An 18,013-nucleotide genomic window follows, 5' to 3' on the forward strand; every position below is an offset into this window, starting at 1 on the left:
TTTACTTTGTTCATATATTACATTTTATGAACATTGTGAAAATGAAAGATCCTATGGAACAAGCAATGATGAAATAAATGACAGGGGAGTGTCTTCTAATTGTAATATGATTTGTCATTTTTTGTTGATGACACATATAAAGAAGCTTAATTTGTCATTTTCTCCAAAATCCAATCAAAACTAAGCTTGAGACCTATTGAAAAAGCTAAATAGTGAGTACAAATGTACAACACAATGACATTGATAATCAAATATTGGTAAATAACAAACCTAGTGATAGTTAAGATATTGATGGTGAAGGTTTGATTGTCTCAGGTTCTTTGTAACAAAGTGTTTCTTACCTTTGATTATTAACCAATAATAATTTTTCTGCAAAAAGATTAAGAGGTAAAAAATTTCATGCAGTTTGTTAAGTGAATATGAATATAAATAACTGTACAAGAGGCTTACTGGAGAAATTAACATCCATAAGAATTAAGAAGCTTGAACAATTTGTGATTCACAAGATTGGACCAAAAAGTACAAGCATACCATAACAATCAAGTGTCTTTCAGCCTAAAGGAGCTGCTAAGGGAAAGATACACGTTATGTACCATATATTTTAGTCGTATAAACTTCCTCGCACGCAAATCTTGTTAAGTATCTATTGCGTCACACAAATAACTACACTAGTGATGCTTATGCATCATGTTGTGTTTTCTATGCTTTTTCATATAAGAAAGTAGTGTTTAAAGCTTAATTTTGGAAGTGTTTGGGTGCTTAAGTCATATATTACTTTGATCTTTTGATTTGATGAATGTTGTAGGAAATGAATGAAAAAAAAGAAGCAAAAAGCACAAAACAAGCTCAAAAGAAGCAAGAAAATTCATCAAGGAAGTGTCCACAATGGCCAAGAAAAGAGAGAAAAGTAAAGGTCAAGCAGAGAAGAAGCAGGGGAATGCAAGAACCAAAGGCATTGGCAACACCAACTTTGGTTTATCAACGCTCAGCTTGGATGGATTGAAGGTTGTTAGCAACACTAACTCCAGCAACAAACGCCAGGCAACATGCTCAAAGCGTTGGCGTTTCAACAACGCCACCTTGACCTCTTCATACTCCAACAAGGATAACTTGAGCTACAAAGCTCCAAATGAGGTTATTTTAGTGGAATTAAAAAGTAGAAATCTAGAGCTTTCCAAGTATATATGGCACTATATGGTGCACACTAAATCTGAGGGAGAAAACTTACCCCGAAAGTGCAAAGATGAACATAGTATCAACCTGTAGTAAGGCCAGCTGACCTCTTCACCTTCCCTGGAGTATAACTTGAGTTGTGGAGTTTCAAGTGATGCGCTTCCAAAAGCATTAGAAAGTAGACATCCAGAGCTTTCCAACAATATATAATAGTGTCAATGAACATTAATTTTGGGCTTTAGAAGCTGGTGTTAGTAACGCTAATGTTACCCTACCAACACCAGTTTAGGCGTTATTAACGCTCGCTGCCCTCAATAACGCTTGCGACCCCTGACAGCATGACTTTATCCTCTTCAAAAGATCATAACATGAGCTACAGAGGTCCAATTGATGCACTTCTAGTTGCGTTGGAAAGATGACAGTTGGTGCACGAATTTGTGATTCGCACAACTAACCAGCAAGTGCACTGGGTCGTCCAAGTAATACCTTACGTGAGTAAGGGTCGATCCCACGGAGATTATTGGTTTGAAGCAATCAATGTTTATTTTATTAATCTTAGTCAGGAGGCCAATAAGGATTTAATGAAATTACGAGGTTTGATTATAAAAATAAAAGAGAATAACAGCGTTACTTGTTGTGCAGTAATGGGGAATATGTTGGAGTTTTGGAGATGCTTTGTCCTTTGACTTCAACTCTTCCTTGAAATCCTTCAACACACGCAAAGCTCCTTCCATGGCAAGCTCTATGTAGGGTGTCACCGTTGTCACTGGCTACTTCCCATCCTCTCAGTGAAAACGTTCCTATGCTCTGTCACAGCACGGCTAATCATCTGTCGGTTCTCAATCAGGTTGGAATAGAATCCATTGATTCTTTTGTGTCTGTCACTAACGCCCAGCCCTCAGGAGTTTGAAGCACGTCACAGTCATTCAATCCCGGAATCCTACTTGGAATACCACAGACAAGGTTTAGACTTTCCGGATTCTCATGAATGCCGCCATCTATCTAGCTTATACCACGAAGATTCTGTTGGGGAATCTAAGAGAAGTTCATTCAGTCTGATGTAGAACGGAGGTGGTTGTCAGGCACACGTTCATGGATTGAGGAAGGTGATGAGTGTCACGGATCATCACCTTCTTCACAATTAAGCGCGAATAAACATCTTAGATAAGAACAAGCGTGTTTGAATGGAAAACAAAGGAATTGTATTAAATCATCGAGACGCTGCAGAGCTCCTCACCCCCAACAATGGAGTTTAGAGACTCATGCCGTCACAAGTATGTAATTCAGATCTGAAAAATGTCATGAGGTACAAGATAAGTCTCTAAAAGTTGTTTAAATAGTAAACTAGTAACCTAGGTTTACAGAAAATGAGTAAACTAAGATAATTGGTGCAGAAATCCACTTCTGGGGCCCACTTGGTGTGTGCTGGGGCTGAGACTAAAGCTATCCACGAGTAGAGGCCTTTCTTGGCATTAAACTCCAGGTTATGACGTGTTTTGGGCGTTCAACTCCGGATCATGACGTTTTTCTGGCGTTTAACTCCAGACAGCAGCATGAACTTGGCGTTCAACGCCAAGTTACGTCGTCTATCTTCGCGCAAAGTATAGACTATTATATATTGCTGGAAAGCCCTGGATGTCTACTTTCCAATGCCGTTGAGAGCGCGCCAATTGGACTCCTGTAGCTCCAGAAAATTCATTTCGAGTGCAGGGAGGTCAGGATCCAACAGCATCAGCAGTCCTTTTTCAGCCTAAGTCAGATTTTTGCTCAACTCCCTCAATTTCAGCCAGAAAATACATGAAATCACAGAAAAATACACACACTCATAGTAAAGTCCAGAAATATGATTTTTGCCTAAAAACTAATATTATTCTACTAAAAACTAACTGAAGCATGCTAAAATCTACATGAAATTACTCCCAAAAAGCATATAAAATATCCGCTCATCACAACACCAAACTTAAACTGTTGCTTGTCCTCAAGCAACTGGATGAATAAAAGAGGATAAAAAGAAATCAAGAAGCAATAATATCTCAGAGTTTTAAGTGAAGCTCAGATTCTAATTAGATGAGCGGGGCTAGTAGCTTTTTGCTTCCAAACAGTTTTGGCATCTCACTTTATCCTTTGAAATTCAGAATGATTGGCATCCATAGGAACTCAGAAGTCAAATAGTATTATTGATTTTCCTAGTTAAGTATGTTGATTCTTGAACACAGCTACTTTTATGAGTCTTGGCCGTGGCCCTAAGCACTTTGTTTTCCAGTATTACCACCGGATACACAAATGCCACAGACACATAACTGGGTGAACCTTTTCAGATTGTGACTCAGCTTTGCTAGAGTCCCCAGTTAGAGGTGTCCAGAGCTCTTAAGCACACTCTTTTTGCTTTGGATCACGACTTTAACCACTCAGTCTCAAGCTTTTCACTTGGACCTTCATGACACAAGCACATGGTTAGGGACAGCTTGATTTAGCCGCTTAGGCCTGGATTTTATTTCCTTGGGCCCTCCTATCCATTGATGCTCAAAGCCTTGGATCCTTTTTACCCTTGCCTTTTGGTTTTAAGGGCTATTGGCTTTTTCTGCTTGCTTTTTCTTTTTCTTTCTATTTTATTTTTTTTTTCGCCACTTTTTTTTTCTTTCACAAGCTTTTGCTTTTTCACTGCTTTTTCTTGCTTCAAGAATCAATTTCATGATTTTTCAGATCATCAATAACATTTCTCTTTGTTCATCATTCTTTCAAGAGCCAACAATTTTAACATTCATAAACAACAAGATAAAAAATATGCACTGTTCAAGCATTCATTCAGAAGACAAAAAGTATTGCCACCACATATAAATAATTAGAATTTTCCTTATTAAGAACTCGAAAAAATTAAATTGCCTCTTTATTCTACAAATCTACTATTTTATTCATGTTTGATGATGATGGGAAAAATAAATTATAACTTAATTGGAAATAAAACCAAAATAGATATGCTAATTACTACTACTCCTATATAACTTCTAAGGTAAATTCCTATAATAATACTATCACAGAGTTAAAGCTAGAATTAGAACTTAACAACCTGTATTTTGGGAAGTGGATGTTCCTCTAGTCTGTAGGGTGCCTTCAAGAATTAATTTCTGACGCTTCAGCTCCCTTAAGTTCACATCCTTGCTCTTTTTGTTCCCTTAGGTGCCATGATCTTGATGAGTTTTAGCTCAGTGATCATGGCAACTCACACCAAACTTAGAGGTTCGCTTGTCCTCAAGCAAAAGAAATGACAGGAGAGGAATAAAGGGAGAGGCAATTTTGAAATCCAAAAGATATGATGAGTTGAAAAAGATTTGAAAAAGATTTGGATTGGAAAAAGATTTGGGTTTATGAATTAAGATATATTTGATATTTTTGAAAAAGGGATTTTAGAAATTAGTGTTTTTAGAAATTAGGATTAAAAATTTTGGAATTGAAGGATGACATTTTGAAACATGTTTATGCAAGAAATCATGAATTGAAACATAAAAATTTAGAAAAATTATAAAGAAAAACGAATTTTACCTCCTCCCACCATCCTGGCGTTAAACGCCCAAACGATGCATGTTTTGCGCGTTTAACGCCCAAATGCTGCTTCTCCTGGGCGTTCAACGCCCAGCTGATGCTTCTTTCTGGCGTTGAACGCCAGGAAGTCCTTTGTCACTGGGCGTTTTTCTGAACGCCCAGGATGCTAACAATCTGGCGTTGAACGCCCAGAAGGTGCTTCTTTCTGGCGTTCAACGCCCAGAAGATGCTCCTTTCTGGCGTTTAACGCCCAGATGGCTACCCTTACTGGCGATGAACGCCCAGTGGGTGCTTCTTTTGGGCGTTCAACGCCCAAAACGTTTCTTACTGGCTTTTTGATGCCAGTAAGCTTTCCAAATTTCCCTGTAACTCTGTGATTTCAATCAATTGCTATTTTTACCCTTTGAAGATACTTGGACTCATACCTGTAAAAAAAGGAAATTTATTTAATTAGTAAATAAATATTGTAAATGGCTGGGTTGCCTCCCAGCAAGCGCTTCTTTATTGTCTTTAGCTGGACTACCACTGAGCTCTAATCAAGTCTCAGTTTTGAGCATTCTTGCTCGAAGTTATTTTCAAGATAATGTTTAATTCTCTGTCCATTAACAGTGAACTTTTTGTTAGAGTCATTATCCTGAAGCTCTACGTATCCATATGGTGATACACTTGTAATTACATATGGACCTCTCCACCGGGATTTTAATTTCCCAGGGAATAATTTGAGCCTAGAATTAAATAGCAGAACTTTTTGCCCCGGCTCAAAGACTCTGGATGACAATTTCTTATCATGCCATCTTTTCGCTTTCTCTTTGTATATTTTTGCATTCTCGAAAGCATTGAGTCTAAATTCCTCTAGCTCATTTAACTGGAGCAATCGTTTTTCTCCAGCTAACTTGGCATCAAGGTTTAGGAATCTGGTTGCCCAGTAGGCCTTGTGTTCCAGTTCCACTGGCAAGTGACATGCCTTTCCATACACAAGCTGGTATGGAGAGGTCCTTATAGGGGTCTTGAATGCTGTTCTGTATGCCCACAGAGCATCATCCAAGCTCCTTGCCCAATCCTTTCTACGGTTAATTACAGTCCATTCCAGGATTCTTTTAAGTTCTCTATTTGAGACTTCAGCTTGCCCATTAGTCTGTGGGTGATATGGAGTAGCTACCCTGTGGCTAACTCCATAACGTACCAGAGCAGAGTAAAGCTGTTTATTGCAGAAATGAGTGCCCCCATCACTGATTAATACTCTAGGGATACCAAATCTGCTGAAGATATGTTTCTGGAGGAATTTTAACACTGTTTTGGTGTCATTAGTGGGTGTTGCAATAGCCTCCACCCATTTGGATACATAATCCACTGCCACCAGAATATAAGTGTTTGAGTATGATGGTGGGAAAGGTCCCATGAAGTCAATGCCCCATACATCAAACAACTCAATCTCCAATATTCCTTGTTGAGGCATGGCATAACTGTGAGGTAGGTTGCCTGACCTTTGGCAACTGTCACAATTAAGCACAAATGCTCGGGAATCTTTATAGAGAGTAGGCCAGTAGAAGCCACTTTGGAGGACTCTTGTGGCTGTTCGCTCACTTCCAAAATGTCCTCCATACTGTGATCCATGGCAGTGCCATAAAATCTTTTGTGCTTCTTCCTTAGGCACACATCTACGGATTACTCCGTCTGCACATCTCTTGAAGAGATATGGTTCATCCCAAAGATAGTACTTTGCATCTGTGATCAATTTCTTTGATTGCACCCTACTGTACTCTTTGGGTATGAATCTCACTGCCTTGTAGTTTGCAATGTCTGCAAACCATGGCACTTCCTGGATGGCAAAGAGTTGCTCATCCGGAAAGGTTTCAGAGATCTCAGTGAGAGGGAGGGACGCCCCTTCTACTGGTTCTATTCGGGACAGGTGATCTGCTACTTGATTCTCTGTCCCTTTTCTGTCTCTTATTTCTATATCAAACTCTTGCAGAAGCAACACCCATCTGATGAGTCTGGGTTTTGAATCCTGCTTTGTGAGTAGATATTTAAGAGCAGCATGATCAGTGTACACAATCACTTTTGATCCTACTAAATAGGATCTGAATTTGTCAATGGCGTAAACCACTGCAAGTAGCTCTTTTTCTGTGGTTGTGTAATTCTTCTGTGCATCATTTAGAACACGGCTGGCATAGTAAATGACGTGCAGAAGCTTGTCATGCCTTTGTCCCAACACTGCACCAATGGCATGGTCACTGGCATCACACATCAATTCAAATGGTAATGTCCAGTCTGGTACAGAGATGATTGGTGCTGTGACCAATTTAGCTTTCAGAGTCTCAAATGCCTGCAGACACTCTTTATCAAATATAAATGGCGTGTCAGCAGCTAGCAGGTTGCTCAGAGGTTTGGCAATTTTTGAAAAATCCTTTATAAACCTCCTATAGAATCCTGCATGCCCCAGAAAGCTTCTGATTGCCTTAACATTGGCAGGTGGTGGTAATTTTTCAATTACTTCTACCTTAGCCTGGTCCACCTCTATTCCCTTGTTCGAAATTTTGTGCCCAAGGACAATTCCTTCAGTCACCATAAAGTGACATTTTTCCCAGTTTAAAACCAGGTTAGTCTCTTGGCATCTTTTCAGAACAAGTGCTAAATGGTTAAGGCAGGAGCTGAATGAGTCTCCAAATACTGAAAAGTCATCCATGAAGACTTCCAGGAATTTTTCCACCATATCAGAGAAAATTGAGAGCATGCACCTCTGAAAGGTTGCAGGTGCATTGCACAGGCCAAATGGCATCCTTCTGTATGCAAATACTCCAGATGGGCATGTGAATGCCGTTTTCTCCTGATCCTGGGGATCTACTGCAATTTGATTATAGCCTGAATATCCATCCAGGAAGCAGTAGTATTCATGACCTGCTAGTCTTTCTAGCATCTGGTCTATGAATGGTAAAGGAAAATGATCCTTTCTGGTGGCTGTATTGAGCTTTCTGTAATCAATGCACATACGCCACCCTGTAACTGTCCTTGTAGGAACCAGTTCATTTTTTTCATTATGAACCACTGTCATGCCTCCTTTTTTAGGGACAACTTGGACAGGGCTCACCCAGGGGCTGTCAGAAATAGGATAAATAATCCCAGCCTCTAGTAATTTAGTGACCTCTTTCTGTACCACTTCTTTCATAGCTGGGTTCAGCCGCCTTTGTGGTTGGACCACTGGTTTGGCGTCATCCTCCAGTAAGATTTTGTGCATGCATCTGGCTGGGCTAATGCCCTTAAGATCACTGATGGACCACCCAAGAGCTGTCTTGTGTGTCCTTAGCACTTGAATTAGTGCTTCCTCTTCCTGTGGTTTTAAGGCAGAACTTATAATTATAGGAAAGGTATCACCTTCTCCTAGAAATGCATATTTCAGGGATGGTGGTAATGGTTTGAGTTCGGGTTTTGGAGGTTTCTCCTCTTCTTGAGGGATTTTCAGAGGTTCTATTATCTTCTCTGATTCCTCCAAATCAGGCTGAACATCTTTAAAGATGTCTTCTAGCTCTGATTCGAGACTCTCAGCCATATTGACCTCTCTTACTAGAGAGTCAATAATATCAACACTCATGCAGTCATTTGGGGTGTCTGGATGTTGCATGGCTTTGACAACATTCAACTTGAACTCCTCCTCATTGACTCTCAAGGTTACTTCCCCTTTTTGGACGTCAATGAGGGTTCGGCCAGTTGCTAGGAAAGATCTTCCTAGAATGAGAGTTGCACTCTTGTGCTCCTCCATTTCCAGCACCACAAAGTCAGTAGGAAAGGCAAATGGCCCAACCTTGACAATCATGTCTTCAATCACTCCTGATGGGTATTTAATGGAGCCATCAGCAAGTTGAAGACATATCCTGGTTGGTTTGATTTCTTCAGTCAAACCAAGCTTTCTGATAGTAGATGCAGGTATTAGATTGATACTTGCCCCAATATCACATAAAGCTTGCTTGGTACAAGTGCCCTCTAATGTGCATGGTATCATAAAGCTCCCAGGATCTTTAAGCTTCTCAGATAAGCTTTTTAGAATGACTGCACTGCATTCTTCAGTGAGGTAAACTTTTTCAGTTTCCCTCCAATCCTTCTTATGACTTAAGATCTCTTTCATGAACTTAGCATAAGAGGGTATTTGCTCAAGTGCTTCTGCAAACGGAATCTTTATTTCAAGAGTCCTGAGATAGTCTGCAAAGCGGGCAAATTGCTTATCCTGTTCCGCTTGGCGGAGTTTTTGAGGATAAGGCATTTTGGCTTTGTATTCCTCAACCTTAGTTGCTGCAGGTTTATTACCTACAGAAGTGGGTTGGGAAGCCTTTTTAGAAGGGTTGTTATCAGCACTTGTATGTGACTGATCACCCACTGGCATTTGAATGCCAGGGGTGGAAGCTGGAGTGGCGTTAGACGCCACTTCCTTATTTGTTACTGGTGTTTGAACACCAGAACCATGTTCCCTTTGGGCGTTTAACGCCGGATTCATGCTTGTTTCTGGCGTTGAACGCCAGGAATGAGCATGGTCTGGGCGTTCAGCGCCAGCATCATTCCTCTCTGGGCTCTGATTGTCCTCAGAGGGATTTTGAGTAGACATCTGTTCATTTCTTGGCTTCCTGCTACTTTGAAGTGAGGTATTTAATGTTTTCCCACTTCTTAATTGAACTGCTTGGCATTCTTCTGCTATTTGTTTTGACAGTTGCTTTTCTGTCTACTTTAATTGCACTTCCATATTCCTGTTAGCCATTCTTGTTTCTTGTAATATTTCCTTGAATTCGGCTAGCTGCTGAGTTAGAAAGTCTAATTGCTGATTGAATTCATTAGCCTGATCTACAGGACTGAGTTCAGCAGTTACTGTTTTAGCTTCTTCTCTCATGGAAGATTCACTGCTTAGGTACAGATGCTGATTTCTGGCAACTGTATCAATAAGCTCTTGGGCTTCTTCAATTGTTTTTCTCATATGTATAGATCCACCAGCTGAGTGGTCTAGAGAAATCTGAGCTTTTTCTGTAAGCCCATAGTAGAAGATGTCTAATTGCACCCACTTTGAAAACATTTCAGAGGGGCATTTTCTTAGCATCTCTCTGTATCTCTCCCAGGCATCATAAAGGGATTCATTATCTCCTTGTTTGAAGCCTTGGATGCTTAGCCTTAGCTGTGTCATCCGTTTTGGAGGGAAATAGTGATTCAGGAATTTTTCTGACAGCTGTTTCCATGTTTTTATGCTGTTCTTAGGCTGGTTATTTAACCACCTTTTAGCTTGATCTTTTACAGCAAATGGAAACAGTAATAATCTGTAGACATCCTGATCTACTTCTTTATCATGTACTGTGTCAGCAAATTGTAAAAATTGTGCCAGAAACTCTGTAGGTTCTTCATGTGGAAGACCAGAATACTGGCAGTTTTGCTGCACCATGATAATGAGCTGAGGATTCAACTCAAAGCTACTAACTCCAATGGAGGGTATACAGATACTACCCCCATATGAAGCAGTAGTGGGGTTAGCATATGACCCCAGAGTCCTCCTGGACTGATCATTCCCATTTAATTCCATAATGGAATAAAAGAGATGATATGTATGTTGCTATTATTTATTTTATAATAGTGGAATAAATAAAAATGGAATATATAAGAAAAATTTGAAAATATTCTATGAAAAATTTTTTCGAAAAATTTTGAAATTGAAATCTGAAATTTATATAAAAAAAATTTCGAAAATGTAGTTTTAAAATTAGTTAGAAAAGATTTTTTTTTTTGAATTTTATGATGAAAGAGAAAAACACACAAAAGGCACAAGACTTAAAATTTTTAGATCTAATGCTCCTTATTTTCGAAAATTTTTTTGGAGGGAAAACACCAAGGAACACCAAACTTAAAAATTTTAAGATCAAGACACAAGAAAAACTCAAGAACACTTTGAAGCTTCACAAGAACACCAAGAACAAAAGAAAGAACACCAAACTTAAAATTTTTAGAAAACTTTAATAAAATTTTCGAAAATTATAAAAAGATTAACAAGAAAACACCAAACTTAAAGTTTGGTACAAGATTTAATCCAAGAAAAATTATTTTTGAAAAAGGTTCCAAAGGGTATACCCAATTATCAAGAACAACTACTAAAGCTCCAGCAAAATGGGCAGCAACTTCAGAGTTAATTCTAAAAATGGATATAAGTAAAAATTTTGAAAGTTACTGTTTGAAAAAGCACAAGAGAAACAAGAAAAGACACAAAACAAGAAAAACTAAAGATCAATCAAGAAAAATGGACAAGAACAACTTGAAGATCAAGGAAGAACCAAGAACACTAACACGAAAATTTTAAAGAAAATATAAAATATGCAATTAACACCAAACTTAAAATAAGACACTAAACTCACGAAAAATTAACAACTAATTAAAAAAAAAATAATATTTTTGAAAAGAAATTTTTTTTTGAAAAGAGACTATCCTATCAAAATTTAATGACTCTGTAACAACAAAAATAAATTATTCCTGATCTAAGAAATAAAATATGCCTTCAATTGTTCAAACTCAATAATCCCCGACAACGGCGCCAAAAACTTGGTGCACGAATTTGTGATTCGCACAACTAACCAGCAAGTGCACTGGGTCGTCCAAGTAATACCTTACGTGAGTAAGGGTCGATCCCACGGAGATTATTGGTTTAAAGCAATCAATGTTTATTTTATTAATCTTACTCAGGAGGCCAATAAGGATTTAATGAAAATACGAGGTTTGATTATAAAAATAAAAGAGAATAACAGCGTTACTTGTTGTGCAGTAATGGGGAATATGTTGGAGTTTTGGAGATGCTTTGTCCTTTGACTTCAACTCTTCCTTGAAATCCTTCAACACACGCAAAGCTCCTTCCATGGCAACCTCTATGTAGGGTGTCACCATTGTCACTGGCTACTTCCCATCCTCTCAGTGAAAACGTTCCTATGCTCTGTCACAGCACGGCTAATCATCTGTCGGTTCTCAATCAAGTTGGAATAGAATCCATTGATTCTTTTGCGTCTGTCACTAACGCCCAGCCCTCAGGAGTTTGAAGCACGTCACAGTCATTCAATCCTGGAATCCTACTTGGAATACCACAGACAAGGTTTAGACTTTCCGGATTCTCATGAATGCCGCCATCTATCTAGCTTATACCACGAAGATTCTGTTGGGGAATCTAAGAGAAGTTCATTCAGTCTGATGTAGAACGGAGGTGGTTGTCAGGCACACGTTCATGGATTGAGGAAGGTGATGAGTGTCACGGATCATCACCTTCTTCACAATTAAGCGCGAATAAACATCTTAGATAAGAACAAGCGTGTTTGAATGGAAAACAAAGGAATTGTATTAAATCATCGAGACGCTGCAGAGCTCCTCACCCCCAACAATGGAGTTTAGAGACTCATGCCATCACAAGTATGTAATTCAGATCTGAAAAAGGTCATGAGGTACAAGATAAGTCTCTAAAAGTTGTTTAAATAGTAAACTAGTAACCTAGGTTTACAGAAAATGAGTAAACTAAGATAATTGGTGCAGAAATCCACTTCTGGGGCCCACTTGGTGTGTGCTGGGGCTGAGACTAAAGCTATCCACGAGTAGAGGCCTTTCTTGGCGTTAAACTCCAGGTTATGACGTGTTTTGGGCGTTCCACTCCGGATCATGACGTTTTTCTGGCGTTTAACTCCAGACAGCAGCATGAACTTGGCGTTCAACGCCAAGTTACGTCGTCTATCTTCGCGCAAAGTATAGACTATTATATATTGCTGGAAAGCCCTGGATGTCTACTTTCCAATGCCGTTGAGAGCGCTCCAATTGGACTCCTGTAGCTCCAGAAAATTCATTTCGAGTGCAGGGAGGTCAGGATCCAACAGCATCAGCAGTCCTTTTTCAGCCTAAGTCAGATTTTTGCTCAACTCCCTCAATTTCAGCCAGAAAATACCTGAAATCACAGAAAAATACACACACTCATAGTAAAGTCCAAAAATATGATTTTTGCCTAAAAACTAATATTATTCTACTAAAAACTAACTGAAGCATGCTAAAATCTACATGAAATTACTCCCAAAAAGCGTATAAAATATCCGCTCATCAACAGTCAGAGCTTTTCAACAATAATAGGCATCTTTAAGCCCAAAAAATACTTAATAGAGCATCAATAGCGTTAGGTGAAAACGCTACGTGAGTGATGAGCGGATAATTTGTACGCTTTTTGGCATTGTTTTTAGTATGTTTTTAGTATGATCTAGTTAGTTTTTAGTATATTTTCATTAGTTTTTAGTTAAAATTCACTTTTCTGGACTTTACTATGAGTTTGTGTGTTTTTCTGTGATTTCAGGTATTTTCTGGCTGAAATTGAGGGACCTGAGCAAAAATCTGATTCAGAGACTAAAAAGGACTGCAGATGCTGTTGGATTCTGACCTCCCTGCACTCGAAGTGGATTTTCTGAAGCTACAGAAGCCCAATTGGCGCGCTCTCAATGGCGTTGGAAAGTAGACATCCTGGGCTTTCCAGCAATATATGATAGTCCATACTTTGCCCACGATTTGATGGCCCAAACCGGCGTTCAAAGTCACCTTCAAGATTTCCAGCGTTAAACGCCGGAACTGGCACCCAAATGGGAGTTAAACGCCCAAACTGGCACTAAAGCTGGCGTTTAACTCCAAGAAGAGTCTCTACACGAAAATGCTTCATTGCTCAGCCCAAGCACACACCAAGTGGGCCCGGAAGTGGATTTTTATGTCATTTACTCATTTCTGTAAACCTTAGGTTACTAGTTCTCTATAAGTAGGACCTTTTACTATTGTATTTAAAGACTTTGGTAGCTATCTTCATTTTTATGCTATCTTAGATCATTGGGAGGCTGGCCATTCGGCCATGCCTAGACCTTGTTCTTATGTATTTTCAACGGTGGAGTTTCTACACACCATAGATTAAGGTGTGGAGCTCTGCTGTACCTCGAGTATTAATGCAATTACTATTGTTCTTCCATTCAATTCCGCTTGTTCTTGTTCTAAGATATCACTTGTTCTTCAACTTGAAGAATGTGATGATCCGTGACACTCATCATCATTCTCACCTATGAACGTGTGACTGACAACCACCTCCGTTCTACCTTCGATTGGGTGAATATCTCTTGGATTCCTGATTGCACGATGCATGGTTGATCGCCTGACAACCGAGTGCTCGCCTGACAACCGAGCCAACCATTCCGTGAGATCAGAGTCTTCGTGGTATAGGCTAGAACTGATGGCGGCATTCAAGAGAATCCGGAAGGTCTAACCTTGTCTGTGGTATTCTGAGTAGGATTCAATGATTGAATGACTGTGACGTGCTTCAAACTCCTAGCAGGCGGGGCGTTAGTGACAGACGCAAAAGAATCGCTGGATTCTATTCCGGCCTGACCGAGAACCGACAGCTGATTAGCCATATGCTGTGACAGAGCATAGGAACATTTTCACTGAGAGGATGGGAGGTAGCCACTGACAACGGTGAAACCCTACATAAGCTTGCCATGGAAAGGAGGAAGAAGGATTGGATGAAGACAGTAGGAAAGCAGAGAGACGGAAGGGAAGGCATCTTCATGCGCTTATCTGAAGTTCCTACCAATGAATTACATAAGTACCTCTATCTTTATCTTTATGTTTTTATTTCGTTCATCACCATATCCATTTTAGTCTGCCTGACTAAGATTTACAAGATGACCATAGCTTGCTTCATACTAACAATCTCCGTGGGATCGACCCTTACTCGCGTAAGGTTTATTACTTGGACGACCCAGTGCACTTGCTGGTTAGTTGTGCGAAGTTGTGTAATGCCATGGTATTGAATACCAAGTTTTTGGGGTTCATGACTGGGGATTATGAGAGTTGTGAAAAGTATTGATCACAATTTCGCGCTACCAAGTTTTTGGCGCCGTTGCCGGGGATTGTTCAGTTTGGACAACTGACGGTTCATCTTGTTGCTTAGATTAGGTATTTATTTTTTTCGAAATTCTTGAAGAGGAATTCTAGAGTTTCATGATGATTTGTTGAAGTCTGGCTGGCTGAGAAGCCATGTCTAATTTCATTGGACCGAGGTTTCAACTTATCATCACAAGAGCTTGTTGATTTTTATCAATCTTGCTTTTGGAGCAGTGATCTGCTAAGGCTTGGCTGGCCATTGGCCATGTCTAGAGTTTTGGACCGAAGCTTTCTTTGAAAGCTTGGCTGGCTGTGAAGCCATGTCTAATTCCTGGACCGGAGTCTTAGACTAGCATTGCACTGATTCCTGGGATTCTCATTGAGAATTTTGATACCTTTATTTTCTTCTTCCACTTAATTTTCGAAAAACACAAAAAAATTTACAAAATCATAAAATCCAAAAATTTCTTGTCTGAGTCTAGTGTCTCATCTTAAGTTTGGTGTCAGTTGCATGCATTCATTCATGTGTCTTAGTGATCTTCAAGATGTTCTTGATGATTTCTTACTCTAATCTTTGAATTCTCTTGACTTGAGTGTTTGTGTGTTTCATATGCATTCTCATTAGTGTCAGCAGTATACAAACTGCTAAGTTTGGTGTCTTGCATGCATTGTTATTTGATTCTTGTTGCATTTTGATTTTTCCTTATTATTAAAAATCCAAAAATATTTTTTATTTATGTCTTCTCAAGTCAATACTACAGAGAATTCAAGATTCAGAACATACAGCAGAGGAATTACACAGAAAAAGCTGGGCGTTCAAAACGCCCAGTGAAGAAGGACAGACTGGCGTTTAAACGCCAGCCAGGGTACCTGGTTGGGCGTTTAACGCCCAAAAAGGTATAGTTTTGGGCGTTAAACGCCAGAATGTGCACCATTCTGGGCGTTTAACGCCAGGATGGCTAGAAGGGAAGATTTTGTTTTCAAATCAATTTTTTTTTCAGTTTTCAAAATCTTTTCAAAATCAAATCTTTTTCAAATCAATTTTTCAATCAAATCTTTTTCAAAATCAATTTCTTTCCATTTTCAAAGATACTTACTATCAATTAATGATTTGATTCAACATTTCAAGTATGTTGCCTTTTCTGTTGAGAAAGGTTTAATGTTTGAATCATATCTTTTCTTGTTAGTCAAGTTTTTAATTTTCAAAATCAAATCTTTTTAAAAAAATGTTTTTCAAATCATATCTTCTCAATCACATTTTTTTAAACTAATCATATCTTATTAACCACATCTTTTTCAAAATAGTTTTCAATCAAATCTTTTTAATTTCTAATTTCAAAATCTTTTTCAAAAATCACTTGATTTCTTTTCCACTTTCATTTTCGAAAATCAAGTATTGTTTTCAAAAATGTTTTCAAAATCTTTTACTTAATTTTCGAAAATTACTTCCCTCCTTTTCACATCCTTCTATTGATGGACTAACACTATCCCTTAATGCAAAATTCGAACTCCATCTTCTTTGATAAGTTCGAATTTTCTACTTCTGTCTTCTACTCTTCTTTTCTTCTGACACTTCAAGGAATCTCTATACTGTGACATAGAGGATTCCACATTTCTTGTTCTCTTCTCTTTCTTATGAGCAGGAGCAAAGACAAAGGCATTCTTGTTGAGGCTGATCCTGAACCTGAAAGGACCTTGAAGAGAAAGCTAAGAGAAGCCAAAGCACAACTCTCTTTAGAGGACCTGACCGAATTCTTCAAAGAAGAAGAACACATGGCAGCCGAAAACAACAATGCCAACAATGCAAGGAAGGTGCTGGGTGACTTTACTGCACCTACTCCTGATTTCTATGGGAGAAGCATCTCTATCCCTGCCATTGGAGCAAACAACTTTGAGCTTAAGCCTCAATTAGTTTCTCTAATGCAACAGAATTGCAAGTTCCATGGACTTCCATTGGAAGATCCTCATCAGTTTTTAGCTGAATTCTTGCAAATCTGTGACACTGTCAAGACTAATGGGGTTGACCCTGAGGTCTACAGACTTATGCTATTCCCTTTTGCTGTAAGAGACAGAGCTAGAGCATGGTTGGACTCGCAACCTAAAGAAAGCCTGGACTCTTGGGAAAAGCTGGTCAATGCCTTCTTGGCAAAGTTCTTTCCACCTCAAAAATTGAGTAAGCTTAGAGTGGAAGTCCAAACCTTCAGACAGAAGGAAGGAGAATCCCTCTATGAAGCTTGGGAAAGATACAAACAATTAATCAGAAAGTGTCCTTCTGATATGCTTTCTGAATGGAGCATCATAGGTATTTTCTATGATGGTCTCTCTGAACTATCCAAGATGTCTTTGGATAGCTCTGCAGGAGGATCTCTTCATTTGAAGAAGACGCCTACTGAAGCTCAAGAACTGATTGAAATGGTTGCAAATAACCAATTCATGTACACTTCTGAAAGAAATCCTGTGAACAATGGGACTAGTCAGAAGAAAGGAATTCTTGAGATTGACACTCTGAATGCCATATTGGCTCAGAACAAAATATTGACTCAACAAGTCAATATGATTTCTCAAAGTCTGTCTGGAATGCAAAATGCACCAAGCAGTACTAAGGAAGCTTCATCTGAGGAAGAAGCTTATGATCCTGAGAACCCTTCAATAGAAGAGGTGAATTACATGGGAGAACCCTATGGAAACACCTATAATCCTTCATGGAGAAATCATCCAAATTTTTCATGGAAGGATCAACAGAGACCCCAACAAGGTTTCAACAACAATAATGGTGGAAGAAACAGGTTTAGCAATAGCAAGCCTTTTTCATCATCTTCTCAGCAACAGACAGAGAGTTCTAAGCAGAATAACTCTGACTTAGCAACCATGGTCTCTGATCTGATCAAAACCACTCAAAGTTTCATGACTGAAACAAGATCCTCCATTAGAAATTTGGAGGCACAAGTGGGACAGCTGAGTAAGAAAATTACTGAACCCCCTCCTAGTACTCTTCCAAGCAATACAGAAGAGAATCCAAAAGAAGAGTGCAAGGCCATCAACATGGCCGAATTTTGGGAGGAAGAAGAGGCAGTGAATGCCACTGAGGAAGGCCTCAATGGACGTCCACTGGCCTCCAATGAGTTCCCCAATAAGGAACCCTGGGAATCTGAGGTTCAAACTGAGACCATAGAGATTCCACTGGACTCACTTCTGCCATTCATGAGCTCTGATGAGTATTCTTCCTCTGAAGAGGATGAGTATGTCACTGAAGAGAAAGTTGCTAAATACCTTGGAGCAATCATGAAGCTGAATGACAAGTTATTTGGAAATGAGACTTGGGAGGATGAATCCCATTTGCTCACCAAGGAACTGGATGACTTGTCTAGGCAGAAACTGCCTCAAAAGAGACAGGATCCTGGGAAGT

At 39.2% G+C, this 18,013-nt stretch overlaps 1 non-coding gene across 1 annotated transcript; it reads right to left on the reverse strand.

Moving 5' to 3' along the window:
- Positions 1 to 16,782: 16,782 nt before the first annotated feature.
- Positions 16,783 to 16,890, reverse strand: LOC112799310 (small nucleolar RNA R71). The gene has a single exon (XR_003200884.1). It is a non-coding gene; the product is annotated as a small nucleolar RNA R71 (small nucleolar RNA).
- Between the last annotated feature and the right edge of the window lie 1,123 nt (positions 16,891 to 18,013).

Source organism: Arachis hypogaea, chromosome 4 (genome assembly GCF_003086295.3).
Source record: "Arachis hypogaea cultivar Tifrunner chromosome 4, arahy.Tifrunner.gnm2.J5K5, whole genome shotgun sequence".
NCBI lineage: Eukaryota > Viridiplantae > Streptophyta > Magnoliopsida > Fabales > Fabaceae > Arachis > Arachis hypogaea.